This window comes from Choloepus didactylus, chromosome 15 (genome assembly GCF_015220235.1).
Source record: "Choloepus didactylus isolate mChoDid1 chromosome 15, mChoDid1.pri, whole genome shotgun sequence".
NCBI lineage: Eukaryota > Metazoa > Chordata > Mammalia > Pilosa > Megalonychidae > Choloepus > Choloepus didactylus.
The window spans coordinates 18356118-18378935 of NC_051321.1; the positions used below are offsets into that span (position 1 = coordinate 18356118).

At 37.7% G+C, this 22818-nt stretch overlaps 1 protein-coding gene and 1 pseudogene across 2 annotated transcripts in view; one reads left to right on the plus strand and one right to left on the minus strand.

Moving 5' to 3' along the window:
- ATRNL1 (attractin like 1) overlaps positions 1-22818 on the minus strand; it is a 1027996-nt gene that overhangs the window by 843476 nt on the left and 161702 nt on the right. The window lies entirely within an intron of this gene.
- Positions 1872-3018, plus strand: LOC119510662 (annotated as a pseudogene).

Below are 22818 nucleotides of genomic sequence, written 5' to 3' on the forward strand. Positions count from 1 at the left end.
TGGCACCAGATAAACCAAGAAGACCAAAATAACACCACAAAATCTCTGAATATTAAATTATCATTGGAAAGAGCCCACAAAAATAGAGTAGCACCTGTATGCTAGACCTAAACAGGGTGACTACCAGCTAAAATAATGATTTAAACAGAACCCAGAGACTACTAATACAATAGCCAAAATGTCCAGAATATAATAAAAAATCACCCGTGATACCATGAACCAGGAAAATCACAACTTGAATGAAAAAAGACAGTCAAATGACACCAACATTGAGATGAATCAGAAGTTGAAATTATCTGACAAGGATGTTAAAGCAGTCATAAAAATGCCCTAACAAGAAATTAAAAATCTCTTTAAACAAAAATAAATAAATATAAAATATTAGCAAAGAAATAGAAGTTATAAAATAGAATCATATGGAAATTATACAACTGAAAAATACAATAACAGAAAATTTTAAAAACTTGCTGTATGGGCTTAATAGTTGAGTGGAGATGGAAGATTATAGAATCAGTGAACTTGAAAATATATCAATTAAATTTACCCGATGCAAAAAATAGATAAAATGGACAAAAAAATGAACAGAGTCAGGGATCTTTGGGACAATAACAAATGATCCAAATTGTATCATCAGAAATTGTGAAGAAGAGGTGAAAGAGAATGGGGTTGAAAGAGTATTCAAAGAAATAATGCCTTAAAACCTTCAAATTTTGTAAAAGACATAAACCTACAGATGCAAGAAAGTGAGTCAACTCCATATAGCAGAAACCCTAAGAAATATATGCCAAGACACATCATAATTAAACTTCTAAAAACGAAAGACAAAGAAAACATGTCTTGAAAGAAGCTAGAGGGAAATGACACATTACCTATATGGGAACTCCAATTCGAATAACAGTGGATTTCTCATCTGAAAGAATGGAGGCCCAAAGGAGGTAGTACAAATTAAGTGCTGAAAGAAAAGAACTGACTGTCAAACATGAATTCTATTTCTGACAAAACTATCCTTCAGGAATAAAAGGGGGAAAAGACTCTCAAGATGAAAAACTAAAAGGCTCTGTCACCAGCAGACCTACCCTTAAAAATGAATGACTAGAAGAAGTACCCCAAACAGAAATGAAATGATAAAAAAGGAATCTCGGATCATCTGGAAAGAAAAAAGAACAGATAAAGCCAAAATATGAGTACACAAAATAGACTATATTTTTCCTCATGAGAATTGTAAGTCATAACTGATTATTGAAAAAAAATTATAACACCATCTGATTTAAAAGTGGAGAAGGTAAAGGACCATAAATGGAAGTAAGGTTTCCACACTTACTTGAAGCAGTAAACTGTTGACAGGAGTAGACTGTGATGAGTCACATGTGCATATTGTAACACGCAGAGAAACCTCTAAGACAACTATACAAAAAGAATAAGTCAAAAACACTATATCAAAACGGAATTCTAAAAATATTCGAGAAACCCACTGGAAGACAAGAGAAACAAGAAATACGAAACAAATGGAAAAAAAAAAATAATAAAATGGCAGACATAGGCCCTAACATGTCAATAACTACCTTAAACATAAATGACCTTTTTATATAGGACTATTGAAATGATAAAATTATAGAAATGTATAACAAATCAGTGGTTGCCAGGATTTAGGGATGGTGGAGGGGAAAGGTTGGAAAGGAGGTAGATGCGATTTAAAAGACATTATGAAGGCTGCCTCCAGCACCATGGGATGTAGCAGGGGGACCCCGGCCCCCAGCAGAGCCTGCCTGCCCAGTGTGTCTACCATCACAGGGAGACCTCTGCCCCCTGGGGCTGAGAGACCCAGTTCTTTCCCCAAGCTGAAGCTGCAGGGTACTGAGGTACCAGGCCAGATGTCTTCCCACAAAGGATCTGTGGCAGCACAGAGGAATAGAGCTCCTGCCAGTAACACGGAAACTGACACATGGAACTGGCTGAACTGGGACTCCTGCTAGAAGAGAAGGGCAAACGGGTAATCACCAACCCAACCAAAGCTGAAGAAGAGCAAACATGCACAGTGTCCCAGGAAGGAGAGGAGGAGGTGCAGGTACTGACACTTCCCCTCCAAGTCCACTATGCCATGGAGAAGATGGAGGAGTATATAAAGTTTGGGAGGGACGTTGGAGGGTCGTCCCATATGATGTGCCCCCCAACTGGCTGAAGGACAATGAATACCTGCTACATGGCCACAGACAACCCATGCCCTCCTTTTGGGCTTGCTTCAAGAGCATCTTCTGCATCCATACAGAAACTGGCAACATCTGGACCCTTCTGCTTGGTTTTGTGCTGTTTCTCTTTTTGGGAATCTTGACCATGCTCAGGCCAAGTATGTACTACATGGCCCCTCTATAGGAGAAGGTAGTTTGGGGGATGTTCTTTTTAGGTGTGGTGCTCTGCCTCAGTTTCTCCTGGCTCTTTCACACCATTTACTGTCATTCAGAGAAAGTCTCTTGGACTGGACTATTCGGGGATTGCTCTACTGATTATGGGGAGCTTTGTCTGGCTTTACTACTCCTTCTACTGCTCCCCAAAGCCATGGCTCATCTACTGCTCTGTCATCTGTGTCCTGTGGATTTCTGCCATCATTGTGGCACAGTGGGACCGGTTTGCCACTCCTAAGCAGCGGCAGACGAGAGCAGGAGTGTTCCTGGGACTTGGCTTGAGTGGTGGTGCGCCCACCACACACTTACTATCACTGAGGGCTTTGTCAAGGCCACCACGGTGGGCCAGATGGGCTGGTTCTTCCTCATGGCTGTGATGCACATCACTGGAGCTGGGCTTTATGCTGCTCAAATTCCTGAGTGCTTCTTTCCTGGAAAGCTTGACATCTGGTTCCAATCTCAGATTTTCCACATTCTGGTGGTGGCAGCTGCCTCTGTACACCTCTATGGGGTCTCCAATCTTCAGGAATTCCATTATAGTCTAGAAGGTGGCTGTATGATAACTCGTTTATGTGAGGCTTCCCACCAGATGGGTGGTGATCTTCCCAAGTGCTTTTAAAAATAACTTCTTTGCTGAAGTGAGAGGAAGAGTCTGAGTTGTCTGTTTCTAGAACAAACCTCTTAGAGAATTCTTTACCATTGAACCTTCAGCCCACTTTCACACTCAGTGGGCAAAAACACTTTCCATTTCCATTTCTCTAGCTGGGGAAGAAGGGTATGGTCCAACTTAGCCATCCCCTTCCTCAGCAAGGCAACTACCATCCCCTCAAAGAGACAATACTTTGAAAATTATGTTGAGATTTTACTCCCTTCTCAAACCATTTTGGGAAAAAAATAATCATGAACTAGGGCTCTTCAGAAATTCTATTTCTGAAAGAAAATATCCCCCTCTTACCCGCATCCTTATTTTGTAACCTGGATTATAATAGAGCACCCATTTTTGTAGCACACGTGTCAAAAACAATTATAACATGGTCCCACCTTTCTAGGGCCTGGATCTGATTATACAGCAGCAAGAACAAGCCACCAACTTTTACACAGCCTGGCTAATCGTGGAAGTATGTTCAGGCTTCAAATAACTTGTTTTGATTTTTTTTTCTTGGCAGAGTAATGTAAAATTAAAATGGGAAAAGATATTTAATATTTAATACTAAGCTTTAAAAAGAAACTTGCTATCATTGCTATGTATCGTGATGCAAAGACTATGAAGATAATAAAAGAAAGTACAGAAGACACTTGGCGTTCAAAGATTTAACATTTCGTGGTTTCAACTATTTGCATACTCCAAAGATCAAAGACCTGTAATAGTTTCAGATTCTGAGGCAAAAATTTGAATCATAAGCTCTGACAGACTGATATATGTGGGCCAATAAATGAGACTAAAAAAAAAAAAAAAAGACATTATGAGGGATCTTTGTAATGGTGGAACTATTCTATGTCTTGATGTCCTGACAGCAGGTATGTGAACTAACAGGTGAAAAAACTGCACAGAATAAAATACACACACACAAATGGGTACAAATAAGATTGAGCAATCCTGAATAAGATCAGTAAATATGCTGATGTCAATATAGTATATTGATACTGTACTATAGTTTTGCAAGATGTTACCAGTGAGGAAAACTGAATAGAGTATACAAGATCACTTTGTATTATTTCTTATAACTGCATATGAATCTATAATAACCTCAAATAAAATATTTAATTATATATACATGACTGCTAGTGACTAAAATTTGAGAAACACTGATGTAGTTTGTAAGAAGATACACCTTGGTGATTGACTTGTATCATGGCTCTTACACTTATTTTTTTTAATGTTTTCCAAATAGTTGAGTGAAATATGTATCTAATGATGGATTGCTCTTATTACTACTAAGGTTTATGAAGTAATTGCAAATAATATATTCAAGATTATTGAGGAAAACATGAACATGATGAAGAGAGAAATGGAAGACTAAGATTCAAGTTAACTTTTAGAAATGAAAATTATAATCTCTGAAATGAAAAATACACTGAATATAATTAACACAAGATTAGACACCATAGAAAAAAACAACAGAGAATTTTAAGATATGGAAATATAAATTATCCAAATTGAAGCACACAAACTAAAAAGGCTGATAAACAATGAACAGAGTATCAGGATACCTGTATGACAATATCAAACAGTATAATCTAGTCTGATAAGAAACCCAGAAATGCATGTGTTGTGGGTGGGGGAAGAGGGCAGGGGAAACTGGACAAAAATAATATTTAAAAAAATAACTTCAACATTTAATGCAACCTATAAACCCACAAAATCAAGAATCTCTATGGAATACAAGTAGGAAAAAAAACATAAAGAAACCCATACAACGGGATATTATGAAGTAATAAAGACAACAAGCAGAATAACAAAGATAAGAATGACAGCAAACTTCACATCAGAAGCCATGCAAGTGAAGAGAATGGAGTCACATCTTTAAACTAGAGAGAAGGGGGAAAAAAACAATCTGTAAACCTAGAATTCTGAAACAAAACCAAAAATAATGATCAAAGTGGAATTCTATACCCAGCAAAATATTTTACAAAAAAAATAAAAGTGAAACAAAAACTTTTACAGACACACACACGCACACGCAGAGAGAATTAATCACTTTTAAACATACCCTACAAGAGATGTTAAAAAGAAGCTCTTCAGACTGAATAAAAATGATGACCGAGACCAGATGGAATATGGATTTACACAGATAAATGAAGAGTGCAGGAAAAGGTAAACATGTGAATAGAAATAAAAGGCATTGTTACCCATTTTTCTCTCTTTAAAAAGATAATCTGATCTTTAAAACAAAAACGGTAATTTATTGTGGTGTTTATAACATATGTAGAGAAAATGTATAGCATGAGCACAAAGGAAAAATGCAAGAAATGCAGGTATACCCTTATGAGGTTCTGACACTACACGTAAATTGATATAAAAGTGTCCAAAGGCAGAATCTGAAAAGCCAAAGTTGTATATTGTAAACTCTAGAACAACAATTACCAAAATATAACAATACATATAGTTAATAAATGAATAGTGCTATGTATTCAAGAAGTTGAGTAAACCACAAACAGAATAAACTCGAAGAAATCCACAGTCAAGCATCATAATCAAACTGAAATGGCCATATTACTATCAGACAAAGTAGACTTGAAAACAAGGATTATTATCTGGACCCTACATAATAATAAAGGAAGACAATTTATCAAGGGACCTATAATATTAATTGTGCAAACACATATTAATACATTGCCTAAGTATAAAAAGCAAAACCTGACAGAACTGAAAAATAAAATACACAAATCTATCATAGCAGATTTATATTCTAGGCTTTCAGCAATGAAGGGAAAACTAGACAGGATATAGAAAACTTGAATAACTCTGTCAACCATAATATAATTGGCATTTATAGAACACCCAAAAAAAAAAAAAAAAAAAAACCTGAGGAATACACTTTCTTTTCAAAGTCATTCAGCATTCACCAAGGTAGACTATGTTCTGGGTCAGAAAATAAGAATTACAAAATTTAAAAGGATGGAAATTATAAAAAATACAGTCTCTAACAATAACATAATTAAACAAGAAATAAATCACAGAAAGATACATGAAAAATCCTCATATCTTTGGTTTAAGCAGAGAACGAGCTACTGATGTGGACTGAAATGTGTACCCCAGTTTAGACATGTTCTTGGTCTTGGTCTTCATTTTTTTGGGTGTGGACCCATTGTAAATAAGATCTGTTCAAGATGTTACTTCAGTTAACACGTGGCTCAACTAAATAAGGTCAGGCTTTAATCCAGATTACTGGAGTCTTCATAAATGGAGTGAAAGTTGGACAAAGAGAACTGATAAGGAGTAGCCAGAAGACAGAAGTCAATGGAACCCAGAGAAGTGAAAAGACTGTCATGTGCTTTGCCACACAATGGAAAAGCCAAGGACCAAGGATCCCTGGCAACCAACCCCAGTATGCCACAGTATTCTGGGAGAAAGAATCATGATCTTCCTGATACCTCAATTTTGGACTCTAGCCTCAAAAACATGAGCAAATAAATTCCTGTTGTTTAAGTCAATCCATTGTTTGGTATTTGCTTTAGCAGCTGTGAAACTAAAACTATTAAGTAACCCATGAGCCAAAGAAAAATGTCACAGAGAAAATTAGAGAATATTCTAAACTGAATGAAAATAAAAACATTTATCAAAATTCTGCTAAAGCAGAATGACTTAAAGCAAGGGTAGTTCCTGAACAGCTACAATTGGCATCACCTAAAAATGTTTTAAAAAGGCAAATTCCTTGGCACCATCCTGACACAATGAATAAGAAACTCATGGGTAGTGGCATGACGATCTGATTCCTATGGATACTAAAGTTTGAAAACTATTGGCTTCGAAAAAAAATTTATAGCAATAAATACTTATGTTGAAAAAAGAAAAAAATCTCAAATCAATCATCTATTATTCCACATTAAGAAATTATTAAAATAAGAAAAAATAAAATCCAAAGGAAGGGGAAAGAAATATTACATATAAAGCACATATCAATAAAATAGAAAACAGAAAGCAAATGCTGATTATTTGAAAAGATCAATTAAATTGATTAACCTATTAATCTCTAGTCAGACTGATTAAATAAAAATGACAGAAGACACAAATAACCCATATCAGATATAAGAGGGGACATCATTACAGATGTGACAAGCATTATAAAGGATACTAAGGGAATATAATGAACAACTTTATGCCAGTAATTTCTACATCCTAAATGAAATGGATAATTTCATTAAAAAGATGAATCACTAAAGCTCACTCAAAAAGAAACGGATAACTTGAATATCCTTATTACTATTAAAGAAAATAAATGCATAGTTAAAATTTTTACACAAAGAAAAATCCTGACCCAGATAGTTTCACTAGAGAATTCTATCAAACATTTGACAAAGAAATAATGCCAACATACACAATCTATTACAGAAAATAGAATAGGATGATCACTTTCTCATTTACCATGGTGAATCACTGTACTATTATTCATGTTTAAAAACCAGATAAAGATATTAAAGGAAAAGAAAACCATAGCCCAGTATCTCTTATGAATGTAGACATTAAAATCCTTGATAACATTTTAGCAGACAAAATCCAGCAATAAATGAAAAAGATAATGCATTATGCAATGATGGTTTAACATCTGAAAGCCAATGTCATTCACCACATTAACAAATTTTAAAAATAAAAATAATCAGCTCAATAGACATAAAAAGTAACTGGGTGAAATTTAACACCATTCATGAAAAGACTCTTAGCAAACTAGGAAAAGAAGCAATGCAACCCCAATTAAAGCCCTCAAAAGCTTTTTAAGAAATTGACAAGCTGATTTTAAATTTATATTGTAAGGTGAAGGAACTGGTAAAGTAAAAAAAAAAATGAAATTAGAAAAAAGATGGAGGACTTACATTGCCTGATTTATAAAGCTACAGAAATCAATACAGTGTGATACTTCAGGAAGCATACTATGCATCAATGGGCCAAAATTTAGTCCAAAAATTGTCAATTGAGTTTTCAACATATGTACAAATGTAACTCAGTGGAGAAAGAAAAAATCTTTTCAACAAATGGTGCTGTAGCAATTGGACAGTCAATGAAAAAAAAACAAACAAAAAACAAAACACAAAAAAAACCTCAGTCTTTATTTCACACCAAATATGAGAATTAACTCAAACGGATCACCGGTCTGAGAATAAGAGCTAAAACTAAAACATCTCAAGGAAAGTATAAGACAAAAATCTGTGTGACCTTGAGCTTCACAAAGATCTATTAGAACAGAAAAGCACAGACCAAAAACAATTGATAAATTGGATTTCATCAAAATTAAAAATTTTTGCTCTTTAAAAGACACTGTTAGGATTATGAAAAGCTATGCCACAAACTGGGAGATAATATTCACAAAATATATATCTGATAAAAGACCTTGACTTGGAATACACAAAGAACTCTCAAAACTCCATAAGAAGTCATACAATCCAATTTTTTTATTGGGCAAAAACTTTGAACAGACATTTCACCAAAGAAGATGTTCAGATGGAAAATACTGAAATAAAAAGATGCTCAACATTATTAGTCACCAGAGAATTCAAATTAAAACCACACTGACAATGGAAAAATAGATCTCAAAAGACCAATTACAAGTAAAGAGACTGAATCAAGCATCAAAAACTTTCAAATTAAAAAAGCCCAAAACCAGATGGCTTCACAGGTGAATTCTACCAAAGACTCCAAGAAAAATTAATACCAATCCTGCTTAAACTCTTCCAAACAACTGAAGAGGAGGAAACCTCAAAACTCATTCTATGAGGCCAACATTACCCTGAACCTAAGCCAGATAAAAATACTACAAGAAAAGAAAATTACAGACCAATTTCTGTTATGCAAATACATGCAAAATTCTTCAACAAAATACACGCAAATCAAATCAAACAGCACATTAAAAGAATTATACACCATGATCAAGTGGGTTTTATCCCAGGTATGCAAGGATGGTTCAACATAAGAAAATCAATTAATGTAATATACAATATTAACAAAATGAAGGGGAAAAAGCACATCATCACCTCCATTGAGGCAAAAATGATAAAAGGCACATACGAAAAACCCACAACATCATAATCAATGGTGAAAGACTGAAAGCTTTGGCTTTAAGATCTGGAACAAGACAAGGACGCCCAATATCATCACTGTTATTCAACATTGTACTGGAAGTTGTAGCCAGAGCAGTTATGCAAGAAAAAGAAATAAAATGTATCCAAACTGGAAAGGAAGAAGTAAAACTTCCACTATTTACAGATGACATGATCCTAAATGTAGCAAGTCCTGCAAAATCAACAACAAAGCTATGAAATGAATTCAGCAAAGTGGTGGGATACAAGAGCAACAGGCAGAAATCAGTTTCTATATACTAGTAATGAGCAATTTGAGGAGGAAATCAAGAAAAAAATTCATGTGCAATACTAACTAAAAGAATCAAGTATCGAGAAATAAATTTAACCAAGGATGCAAAGGGCTTGTACACAGGAAACTACAAATCATTGCTAAAAGAAATCAAGGTAGACCTAAATAAATGGAAGGACATTCTCTATTAATGGATTGGAAGACTAAATATCAATAAGATGTAAACTCTACCCAAAATATTTTACAAATTCAATACAATCCTAATAAAAATTCCAAAAGTCTACTTTGCAGAAATTGAAATGTCAATTATCAAATTTATCTGGAAGAGTAAGGGGACCCAATAGCCAAAAATATCTTGAAAAAGAAGAATGAAGTTGGAGGATTCATAATTCCTGATATTGAAGCCTATTAAAAAGCTATAGTGTGGGGTAACACCATCAATATGGTAATGTAAACAGCTACTGAAAACTCATCTCCAGAGATTCAATGAAAAAAAGGACAATTCTGAATTGTTTGAAAATCTGGAGAAAGATACACACTAGAGAAAGGCCCTGCAGATGCTGAATTGAAGAAAGAGAAAAAACATCAGTTTTCATTTTTTTCTTTTTTCTCTTTTTGCCTCCTCCTCTTTCTTTCTGGAAGAAGTGGAGGTGTCTCATGTGGATGGTGGTGGTGAATGCATAGCTATGTGATTGCATAGGGAACCACTGATTGTTTACTGAGAAGGTAATGTATGGTGCATAGGGAACCAGGAACCACTGATTGTTTACTGAGAAGGTAATGTATGGTGTGAACAAAATTGTCTAAAAAATAAACAGGGATACAAGTGCTGGAGAAAATGTGGAGAAAGAGATGTACCTAATCACTGTTGGTGGGGTGGTAGAATGGTGTAGCCCATCTGGAGGGCAGTGTGGTGGTTCCACAGGAAGCTAAGCATGGGGTTGCCATATGGTCCTGCAACCCTATTATTGGTTTATAATTGGAAGAACTGAAAAGAAGGACATGAATGGACATTTGCACAGTGGGGTTTATGGTGGCAGTATTCACTATTCACAGTGGGCGGAGGTGGCCTAAAGGTACATCAACTGATGAAGGGAATGGTGAACTGTGGTGTAAACATACAATGGAATGTTGAGCTGCTACAAGAGGGAATGAAGTTGTGAGGTATGCAACTAGCTGAGTGGACATTGAGGACAGTGTGTTGAGTGAAATAAACCAGAAATGAAAAGAGAAACATTATAATGCCTCACTAATATGGACTAGCTATAATGTGCAAACTGTGAATTGAATCTGAGAGCATAGGTTACCAGGGGAAGGCTCATTACAAAGGTTCTTAGATTGTAACCTCTTATAGCAGTTACATCTATTACTGAGTTGTAATGGTTTTTTCTAAATTCTGAGATGCTGGGCTCTTTGTGTATAACCTGGTTGGTCTCTGGAACTTTGGGTATCTGTGTGACACCTGAGACCCAGATCCAGAGTTTGCCAGCTATGAATGTCAGCATAATCCCATATGGCAACTGTTAAAGAAGCTGAAAAAGAGATCAGACCTCAATTAAAGATATGAACAAAATGGACTTGGTTAGGACTAAGGTAGATCACACTAAAGGGTAAAGGATGATAGTGATGGTGTTTTAAAACTTCAACTTCTATATGAGACCAAAGGAACAGATGTTTTATTAGGTGTAAAATCTATATTATTTTGTAACATACTAAATAATTTAACTTGTATGGTCAGTTTATTCAAACACCATAACTACATGGAATGTTGAATAGGGAGTGAAATCTATTTGGTTTGTACAGGTTAGTGTGAAGCCCCAAAATATCCCAGAGTAATCTGGGCAGAGAATAAATATGTATTTGCAAAGCCCCCTTGAGGGACTGGGGGAAAATGAGGAAATATTAAACTTCCCTACCTGGGGAATTACTGATATTATAACAAGCATTAGGGACTATTAATTTAGAAAGCCAAGCCCTCAATTTTAGGGCTTGCCCTTATGAAGTCTGTTATCACAAAGGAGAGGCTAAGCCTTCTTAAAATTGTGCCTAAGGGTCACCCCCAGAGAACCTCTTTTGTTGCTCAGATGTGGCCTCTCTCTAAGCCCACTTGGCAGGTAAACTTACTTCCCTGCCCCCATGTGGTATATGACTCCCAGGAGTGTAAATCTCCCTGGCAACATGGGACATGACTCATGGGGATGAGCCTAGACCTGGCATTGCGGGATTGAGAAAGCCTTCTTGGACCAAAAGGGGGAAGAGAAATGAAACAAAGTAAAGTTTCAGTGGCTGAGAGATTTAAACTGGAGTCAAGAGGTCATTCTGGAGGTTATTCTTATGCATTATATAGACATCCATCTTTAGTTTTTGGTGTATTGGAATAGCTAGAAGGAAATACCTGAAACTGTTGAACTGCAACCCAGCAGCCTTAATTCTTGAAGATGATCGGATAACTATGTAGCTTACATGGTGTGACTATGTGATTGTTGAAACCTTGTGGCTACCACTCCCTTTATCCAGTGTATGGACAGGTAACTAGAAAAATGAGGACAAAAAGTAAATGAATTATGGAAAGGGATGGGAGGTATGGGATCTCTTGGGTGTTCTTTTTTACTTTAATTCTTATTATTTTTTGTGTGTGTGGTAATGAAAATGTTCAAAAATTAATTGTGGTGATGAATGCACTACTATATAATTGTACTGTGAACAACTGATTGTACACCATGGATGACTGTATGGTTTGTGAATATATCTCAATAAAACTCAATTTTTAAAAAAGCTATAGTGTGAAGATGGCAGAGTGCGTGACATGGAGAGGGCTTCTCCTCCATGAAAGAAACTAGAGAAGGCCCAGAGGATGACTCGGAATGCAGTTTCGGGGTGTGACTAGCCACAGAGGGACACCTACAGAATGTGGTGGGGACATGCACAAAAACAGAGAGGCTGCACTTAAGGGACAAGGTGAGTTTCTTCAGTAAGGACCACCTCCTGGGGCCAGCAGTGGCAGCATGACTGCTGGGCAAGGGAGTGAGCAGCAGCTTTCCACTCTCATGCATCCATGATGGTAGTTAGCTGGGGAGGCGATCCTCCACAGCCATATGGCCAGAAGCTCTGGCACGTGAACCTGGAAGGCAGCATTTAATCTCCTCCAATGGAAGTCCAAGGTGTGCAACAGCAAGAAGTGGAGATAAGAGAAGGTGCCATACGGAAGCATCAGGAGCCCCTCCTACACCCCAGAGGCTTGCAGGTAGACAGCAGGCAGGGAGCAGGGGACATCTGAGCTGGAAGGTACCCTTGAACAGACTCCCTGCCTAACTACACAGGGCAAACATCACACCCCCAGGGCAGGCACATGGAGAACTGGTGCATTGATTGGAGTTCCACCCAGTACACCAGAGAATCTGGGGGAAGGCTGGCTTGAGAGTAACAGGCGTCTCAAGAACAGCACCTGCTGGTAGGATAGGGAAACTGCTCTAGCAAGCTGTAGCTCTACAAATTACAAATAATGCTCAAATAATCCTGCATCTCCCAAAATAACCTTATCAAGACAAGCAAATGCCCCAAAGTCAACAGAAAATCATAAAGCACCTGAAGAATCGAGAAGATATGGAAAAGCTAAATAAACAAATTAAAAAGCCAGAGGAAACCCCAAATTTGGAGCAATTAATTAAAGGACACACAAATCTTCAAAAGAAGTTCAATGAGATGGCTAAAGACATATAGGACATCAAGAAGACTCTAGAAGAGCACAAGGAAGAACTTGAAAGAATAAATTTCAAAATAGCAGATCTTATGGAAATAAAAGACACCTGTTCTAGTTTGCTAATGCTGTGGAATGCAAAACACCAGAAATGGATTGGCTTTTATAAAAAGGGGGTTTATTTGGCTACACAGTTACAGTCTTAAGGCCATAAAGTGTCCAAGGTAACACATCAGTAATTGGGTACCTTCACTGGAGGATGGCCAGGGGCATCCAGAAAACCTCTGTTAGCTGGGAAGGCATGTGGCTGACATCTGCTCCAAAGTTCTGGTTGCAAAATGGCTTTCTCCCAGGACATTCCTCTTTAGCAAGCTTGCTCCTCTTCAAAACGTCACTCACAGCTGCACTTGGGGTATTTGTCCTCTCTTAGCTTCTCCAGAGCAATAGTCTGCTTTCAATGGCCATCTTCAAACTGTCTCTCATCTGCAGCTCCTGTGCTATCCTCAAAGTGTCCCTCTTAGCTGTAGCTGCTCTTCAAAATGTCCCTCACAGCTGCACTGAGTTCCTTTTCTTTGAGTCAGCTCATTTATATGGCTCCACTGATCAAGTCCCACCCTGAATGGGTGGGGCCATGCCTCCATGGGAATATCTCATCAGAGTCATCACCCACAGCTGGGTGGGGCACATTCCAAGCAAACCTAATCAGCACCAAAACATCTGCCCCACAAGACTACATCAAAGATAATGGCATTTGGGAGACACAATACATTCAAACTGGCACAACACCATTGGGCAAATTAAAAATATACTAGAGAAACACAATAGCAGATTTAGAGAGAAGAAAGAATAAGTGAACAAGAAGACAAGCAATTGACTACAAACACACAAAAGAAAAGATGGTGAAAAAAATTGAAAAATTTGAAATGGATCTCAGGGAAATGATGGACAACATGAAGCAAACAAACATAAGCTTCATTGCTGTCCAAGAAGGAGAAGAGAAGAGTAAAAGTGCTAGGATGAGTGTTTCAAGACATAGTTGGGGAAAACTACCCAACCCTACTAAATGACATAAATATGCAAATAAAGATGCCCAGCGAACTTCAAATAAAATAAATCCAAATAAATGCACTCTAAGACTATACTTATCAGATAGTCAAAGCTAAAGAAGAGGCAAAAGTTCTGAAGGCAGCAAGAAATAAGCAGTTCACCAAATACAAGGGAAACAACAGAAGACTAAGTACTGACTACTCAGTGGGCACCATAGAGGCAAGAAGGCAGTGGTATGACATATTTAAGATTCTGAAAGAAAAAAATTGCCAGCCAAGAATTCTTTATCCAGGAAATCTCTCCTTCAAAATTGAGGGAGAGTTTAAAATTTTCACTGAAAAACAAATGTTGAGGAATCTGTTAACAAGATACCTGCCCTGCAAGAAATACTAAAGGGAGCTCTACCAGCTGAGAAAAAAAGAAAGGAAAGGGAGGTCTGGAGAAGGGCACAGAAATGAAGAGTATTACTAAGCATAACTTAAAGGAAAAAAAGAGTTAAGGAAAAAATAGATCTGACAACTAAAAACCAAAGGATAAGATGGCTGTTTCAAGAACTCCCTTCACAGTAATAACTTTGAATGTGAATGGATTAAACTCTCCAATTAAAAGATACAGACTGGTAGAATGGATAAAAATATGACCCATCGATATGCTGTTTACAAGAGATTCATCTCAGACCCTGCAGCAAAAAAAGACTGAAATTGAAAGGATGGAAAAAAATATTCTACACAAGCTGCAACCAAAAGAAAGGGGTAGCTATACTAATATCGACCAAAATAGACTTTAGATGCAAAAATGTCATAAGAGACAAAGAAATGCACTGTATATTAACAAAAGGGACAATTCACCAAGAAGAAATAACAATCATAATCAAAGAGCTCCCAATCAAGGAGCTCCACAGTACACGGGACAAACACTGGCTAAACTGAAGGGAGCAATAAACATGGGAGAAACATTGGCTAAACTAAAGGGAGCAATAAACATGTCTACAATTAGACAGAGGACCAATAAGGAAATCAAGAACCTAAACAATATGATAAACAAATTAGACTTCACAGACATATAGATCGCTATATCCTAAAGTAACAGATATACACTCTTCACTGGCACCCATAGAATGTTCTCCAGGATAGATCATATGCTGGGGCACAAAACAAGTCTTAATAAATTTAAAAAGACTGAAATTATTCCAAACACATTCTCTGACCATAAAGGAATGTAACTAGAAATCAATAACTACCAAAGAACCAAATCTTTCACACATATATGGAAGTTAAATAACACATTCCTCAACAAGAGGGTCTGTGATGGTTAGGTTCATATGTCAACTTGTCCAGGTGTCTGTCAAGCAAGCACTGGCCTAACCGTTACTGCAAGGACATTTGTGGCTGGTTAATAAACCAGGAGGCTGTTTTATTAAATTAGTAGTCAATTAGCTGCAGCTGTGATTACATCAATGAAGGGCATATCTTCCGCAATGAGAGCAACTGAGAGTGATATTTTGAAGAGGAGCTGCAGCTAAGAGAGGAAAAAATGCCCCAAGAGCAACACTTTGGAGAATGTCATTTTGAAACGCAACCAGGGAGCAAGGAGGAGCAAGGAGACTTCCAAGCTAACAGAGGTTTACAGGAAGCCAATGGCCATCCTTCAGTGAAGGTACCCTATTGTTGATGCCTTACCTTGGACACTTTATGGCCTTAAAACTGTAACTGTGTAACCAAATAAACCCCCTTATAAAAGCCAATCTATTTCTGGTATTTTGCATAATGGCAGCATTAGCAAACCGGTACAGGGTCAAAGAAGAAATTGCAAAAGAAATAGGTAAGTATCTAGAGACAAATGAAAACAAGAACACAACATATCAAAACTTATGGGATGTGGTAAAGTCGGTGCTGATAGGGAAACTTATAGCTTTAAATGCATAAATCAAAAAGCAAGAAAGAGCTACAACCAAAGACCTAACTGGACAATTGAAGATGCTAGAGAATGATCAGCAAATTAACCCAAAAGCAAGTAAAAGAAAAGAAATAACAAAGATTAAAGCAGAAATAAATGAGCTGGAGGACAAAAATAAAATAGAAGAATAAATAAAACCAAAAGTTTGTTCTTTGAGATCAACAATATTGACAGACCTTTAGGAGATGGACAAAGTAAACAGAGAGAAGACCCAAATAAAGAGAATCAGAAATGAGAGTGGGATAATTACTATGGATCTCGAAGAAATTTTTTAAAAAATCATCACATGATACTATGAACAACTGTATGCCAAGCTAGACAATTTAGAGAAAATGGATAATTTCCTGGAAACCCATGAACAACATAGACTGACACAGGAAGAAATAGAAGACCTCAACAAACCAATCACAAGCAAAAAGATCCAATCAGTCATCAAAAATTTACCTACAGAGAGGCGGGGCAAGATGGCGGACTGGTGAGCTGTATGTTTTAGTTACTCCTCCAGGAAAGTAGGTAGAAAGCCAGGAACTGCGTGGACTGGACACCACAGAGCAATCTGACTTTGGACATACTTCATACAACACCCATGAACACGTCAAACTGCTGAGATCAGCGAAATCTGTAAGTTTTTGCGGCCAGGGGACCCGAGGCCCTCCCTGCCAGGCTCAGTCCCATGGGAGAAGGGGCTGTCAGCTCCGGGAAGGAGAAGGGAGAACTGCAGTGGCAGCCCTTATCGGAAACTCATTCTACTGATTCAAACTCCAACCATAGATAGACTGAGACCAGACACCAGAGAATATGAGAGCAGCCAGCCCAGCAGAGAGGAGACAGGCATAGAAAAAAAAACAACACGAAAAACTCCAAAATAAAAGCGGAGTATTTTTGGAGTTCTGGTGAACATAGAAAGGGGAAGGGCAGAGCTCAGGCCCTGAGGCGCATATGCAAATCCCGAAGAAAAGCTGATCTCTCTGCCCTGTGGACCTTTCCTTAATGGCCCTGGTTGCTTTCTCTCTTACCATTTCAATAACCCATTAGATCTCTGAGGAGGGCCCTATTTTTTTTTTTTTAATCCTTTTTTCTTTTTCTAAAACAATTACTCTAAGAAGCCCAATACACAAAGCTTCAAAGACTTGCAATTTGAGCAGGTCAAGTCAAGAGCAGAACTAAGAGAGCTCTGAGACAAAAGACAATAATCCAGTGGCTGAGAAAATTCACTAAACACCACAACTTCCCAAGAAAAGGGGGATGTCCGCTCACAGCCATCATCCTGGTGGACAGGAAACACTCCTGCCCATCGCCAGCCCCATAGCCCAGAGCTGCCCCAGACAACCCAGTGTGACGGAAGTGCTTCAAATAACAGGCACACACCACAAAACTGGGCGTGGACATTAGCCTTCCCTGCAACCTCAGCTGATTGTCCCAGAGTTGGGAAGGTGGAGCAGTGTGAATTAACAAAGCCCCATTCAACCATCATTTCAGCAGACTGGGAGCCTCCCTACACAGCCCAGCAGCCCAGAACTGCCCTGGGGGGACAGCACTCACGTGTGACATAGCAGAGTCATTCCTCAACAGAGGACCCGGGGTGCACAGCCTGGAAGAGGGGCCCACTTGCAAGTCTCAGGAGCCATACGCCAATACCAAGGACTTGTGGGTCAGTGGCAGAGACAAACTGTGGCAGGACTGAACTGAAGGATTAGACTATTGCAGCAGCTTTAAAACTCTAGGATCACCAGGGAGATTTGATTGCTAGGGCCACCCCCCCTCCCTGACTGCCCAGAAACACGCCCCATATACAGGGCAGGCAACACCAAATACACACACAAGCTTGGTACACAAATTGGACCCCACAAGACTCACTCCCCCACTCACCAAAAAGGCTAAGCAGGGGAGAACTGGCTTGTGGAGAACAGGTGGCTCGTGGACGCCACCTGCTGGTTAGTTAGAGAAAGTGTACTCCACGAAGCTGTAGATCTGATAAATTAGAGATAAGGACTTCAATTGGTCTACAAATCCTAAAAGAACCCTATCAAGTTCAGCAAATGCCACGAGGCCAAAAACAACAGAAAGTTATGAAGCATATGAAAAAACCAGACGATATGGATAACCCAAGCCCAAGCACCCAAATCAAAAGACCAGAAGAGACACAGCACCTAGAGCAACTACTGAAAGAACTAAACATGAACAATGAGACCATAGTATGGGATACAAAGGAAATCAGGAAGACCCTAGAAGAGCATAAAGAAGACACTGCAAGACTAAATAAAAAAATGGATGATCTTATGGAAATTAAAGAAACTGTTGACCAAATTAAAAAGATTCTGGACACTCATAGTGCAAGACTAGAGGAAGGTGAGCAACAAATCAGTGACCTGGAAGATGACAGAATGGAAAATGAAAGCATAAAAGAAAGAATAAGGAAAAAAATTGAAAAAATCGAAACGGACCTCAGGGATATGATAGATGATATATAACGCCCAAATATAAGACTCATTGATGTCCCAGAAGGGGAAGAAAAGGGTAAAGGACTAGGAAGAGAATTCAAAGAAATTGTTGGGGAAAACTTCCCAAATCTTCTAAACAACATAAATACACAAATCATAAATGCTCAGCGAACCCCAAATAGAATAAATCCAAATAAACCCACTCCGAGACATATACTGATCACACTGTCAAACACAGAAGAGAAGGAGCAAGTTCTGAAAGCAGCAAGAGAAAAGCAATTCACCACATACAAAGGAAAGAGCATAAGACTAAGTAGTGACTACTCAGCAGCCACCATGGAGGCGAGAAGGCAGTGGCACGATATATTTACAATTCTGAGTGACAAAAATTTCCAGCCAAGAATACTTTATCCAGCAAAGCTCTCCTTCAAATTTGAGAGAGAGCTTAAATTTTTCACAGACAAACAAATGCTGAGAGAATTTGCTAACAAGAGACCTGCCCTACTGGAGATACTAAAGCGAGCCCTACAGACAGAGAAACAAAGAAAGGACAGAGAGACTTGGAGAAAGGTTCAGTACTAAAGAGATTCGGTATGGGTACAATAAAGGATATTAATAGACAGAGGGGAAAAATACGACAAACATAAACCAAAGGATAAGATGGCTGATTCAAGAAATGCCTTCACGGTTATAACGTTGAATGTAAATGGATTAAACTCCCCAATTAAAAGATATAGATTGGCAGAATGGATCAAAAAAAATGAAACATCAATATGTTGCGTAAAAGAGACTCATCTTAGACACAGGGACACAAAGAAACTGAAAGTGAAAGGATGGAAAAAAATATTTCATGCAAGCTACAGCCAAAAGAAAGCAGGTGTAGCAATATTAATCTCAGATAAAATAGACTTCAAATGCAGGGATGTTTTGAGAGACAAAGAAGGCCACTACATACTAATAAAAGGGGCAATTCAACAAGAAGAAATAACAATCGTAAATGTCTACGCACCCAATCAAGGTGCCACAAAATACATGAGAGAAACACTGGCAAAACTAAAGGAAGCAATTGATGTTTCCACAATAATTGTGGGAGACTTCAACACATCACTCTCTCCTATAGATAGATCAACCAGACAGAAGACCAATAAGGAAATTGAAAACCTAAACACTCTGATAAATGAATTAGATTTAACAGACATATACAGGACATTACATCCCAAATCACCAGGATACACATACTTCTCTAGTGCAAACGGAACTTTCTCCAGAATAGATCATATGCTGGGACATAAAACAAGCCTCAATAAATTTAAAAAGATTGAAATTATTCAAAGCACATTCTCTGACCACAATGGAATACAATTAGAAGTCAATAACCATCAGAGACTTAGAAAATTCACAAATACCTGGAGGTTAAACAACACACTCCTAAACAATCAGTGGGTTAAAGAAGAAATAGCAAGAGAAATTACTAAATATATAGAGACGAATGAAAATGAGAACACAACATACCAAAACCTATGGGATGCAGCAAAAGCAGTGCTAAGGGGGAAATTTATAGCACTAAACGCATATATTAAAAAGGAAGAAAGAGCCAAAATCAAAGAACTAATGGATCAACTGAAGAAGCTAGAAAATGAACAGCAAACCAATTCTAATCCAAGTAGAAGTAAAGAAATAACAAGGATTAAAGCAGAAATAAATGACATAGAGAACAAAAAAACAATACAGAGGATAAATATCACTGAAAGTTGGTTCTTTGAGAAGATCAACAAGATTGACAAGCCCCTAGCTAGACTGACAAAATCAAAAAGAGAGAAGACCCATATAAACAAAACAATGAATGAAAAAGGTGACATAACTGCAGATCCTGAAGAAATTAAAAAAATTATAAGAGGATATTATGAACAACTGTATGGCAACAAACTGGATAACGTAGAGGAAATGGACAATTTCCTGGAAACATATGAACAACCTAGACTGACCAGACAGGAAACAGAAGACCTCAACCAACCCATCACAAGCAAAGAGATCCAATCAGTCATCAAAAATCTTCCCACAAATAAATGCCCAGGGCCAGATGGCTTCACAGGGGAATTCTACCAAACTTTCCAGAAAGAACTGACACCAATCTTACTCAAACTCTTTCAAAACATTGAAGAAAATGGAACACTACCTAACTCATTTTATGAAGCTAACATCAATCTAATACCAAAACCAGGCAAAGATGCTACAAAAAAGGAAAACTACCGGCCAATCTCCCTAATGAATATAGATGCAAAAATCCTCAACAAAATACTTGCAAATCGAATACAAAGACACATTAAAAAAATCATACACCATGACCAAGTGGGGTTTATTCCAGGCATGCAAGGATGGTTCAACATAAGAAAATCAATCAATGTATTACAACACATTAACAAGTCAAAAGGGAAAAATCAATTGATCATCTCAATAGATGCTGAAAAAGCATTTGACAAAATCCAACATCCCTTTTTGATAAAAACACTTCAAAAGGAAGGAATTGAAGGAAACTTCCTCAACATGATAAAGAGCATATATGAAAAACCCACAGCCAGCATAGTACTCAATGGTGAGAGACTGAAAGCCTTCCCTCTAAGATCAGGAACAAGACAAGGATGCCCGCTGTCACCACTGTTATTCAACATTGTGCTGGAAGTGCTAGCCAGGGCAATCCGGCAAGACAAAGAAATAAAAGGCATCCAAATTGGAAAAGAAGAACTAAAACTGTCATTGTTTGCAGATGATATGATCTTATATCTAGAAAACCCTGAGAAATTGATGATACAGCTACTAGAGCTAATAAACAAATTTAGCAAAGTAGCGGGATACAAGGTTAATGCACATAAGTCAGTAATGTTTCTATATGCTAGAAATGAACAAATTGAAGAGACACTCAAGAAAAAGATACCATTTTCAATAGCAACTAAAAAAATCAAGTACCTAGGAATCAACTTAACCAAAGATGTAAAAGACCTATACAAAGAAAACTACATAACTCTACTAAAAGAAATAGAAGGGGACCTTAAAAGATGGAAAAATATTCCATGTTCATGGATAGGAAGGCTAAATGTCATTAAGATGTCAATTCTACCCAAACTCATCTACAGATTCAATGCAATCCCAATCAAAATTCCAACAACCTACTTTGCAGACTTGGAAAAGCTAGTTATCAAATTTATCTGGAAAGGGAAGATGCCTCGAATTGCTAAAGACACTCTAGAAAAGAAAAACGAAGTGGGAGGACTTACACTCTCTGACTTTGAAGCTTATTATAAAGCCACAGTTGCCAAAACAGCATGGTACTGGCACAAAGATAGACATATAGATCAATGGAATCGAATTGAGAATTCGGAGATAGACCCTCAGATCTATGGCCGACTGATCTTTGATAAGGCCCCCAAAGTCACTGAACTGAGTCATAATGGTCTTTTCAACAAATGGGGCTGGGAGAGTTGGATATCCATATCCAAAAGAATGAAAGAGGACCCCTACCTCACCCCCTACACAAAAATTAACTCAAAATGGACCAAAGATCTCAATATAAAAGAAAGTACCATAAAACTCCTAGAAGATAATGTAGGAAAACATCTTCAAGACCTTGTATTAGGCGGCCACTTCCTAGACTTTACACCCAAAGCACAAGCAACAAAAGAGAAAATAGATAAATGGGAAGTCCTCAAGCTTAGAAGTTTCTGCACCTCAAAGGAATTTCTCAAAAAGGTAAACAGGCAGCCAACTCAATGGGAAAAAATTTTTGGAAACCATGTATCTGACAAAAGACTGATATCTTGCATATATAAAGAAATCCTACAACTCAATGACAATAGTACAGACAGCCCAATTATAAAATAGGCAAAAGATATGAAAAGAAAGTTCTCTGTAGAGGAAATACAAATGGCCAAGAAACACATGAAAAAATGTTCAGCTTCACTAGCTATTAGAGAGATGCAAATTAAGACCACAATGAGATACCATCTAACACCGGTTAGAATGGCTGCCATGAAACAAACAGGAAACTACAAATGCTGGAGGGGATGTGGAGAAATTGGAACTCTTATTCATTGTTGGTGGGACTGTATAATGGTTCAGCCACTCTGGAAGTCAGTCTGGCAGTTCCTTAGAAAACTAGATATAGAGTTACCATTCGATCCAGCGATTGCACTTCTCGGTATATACCCAGAAGGTCGGAAAGCAGTGACACGAACAGATATCTGCACGCCAATGTTCATA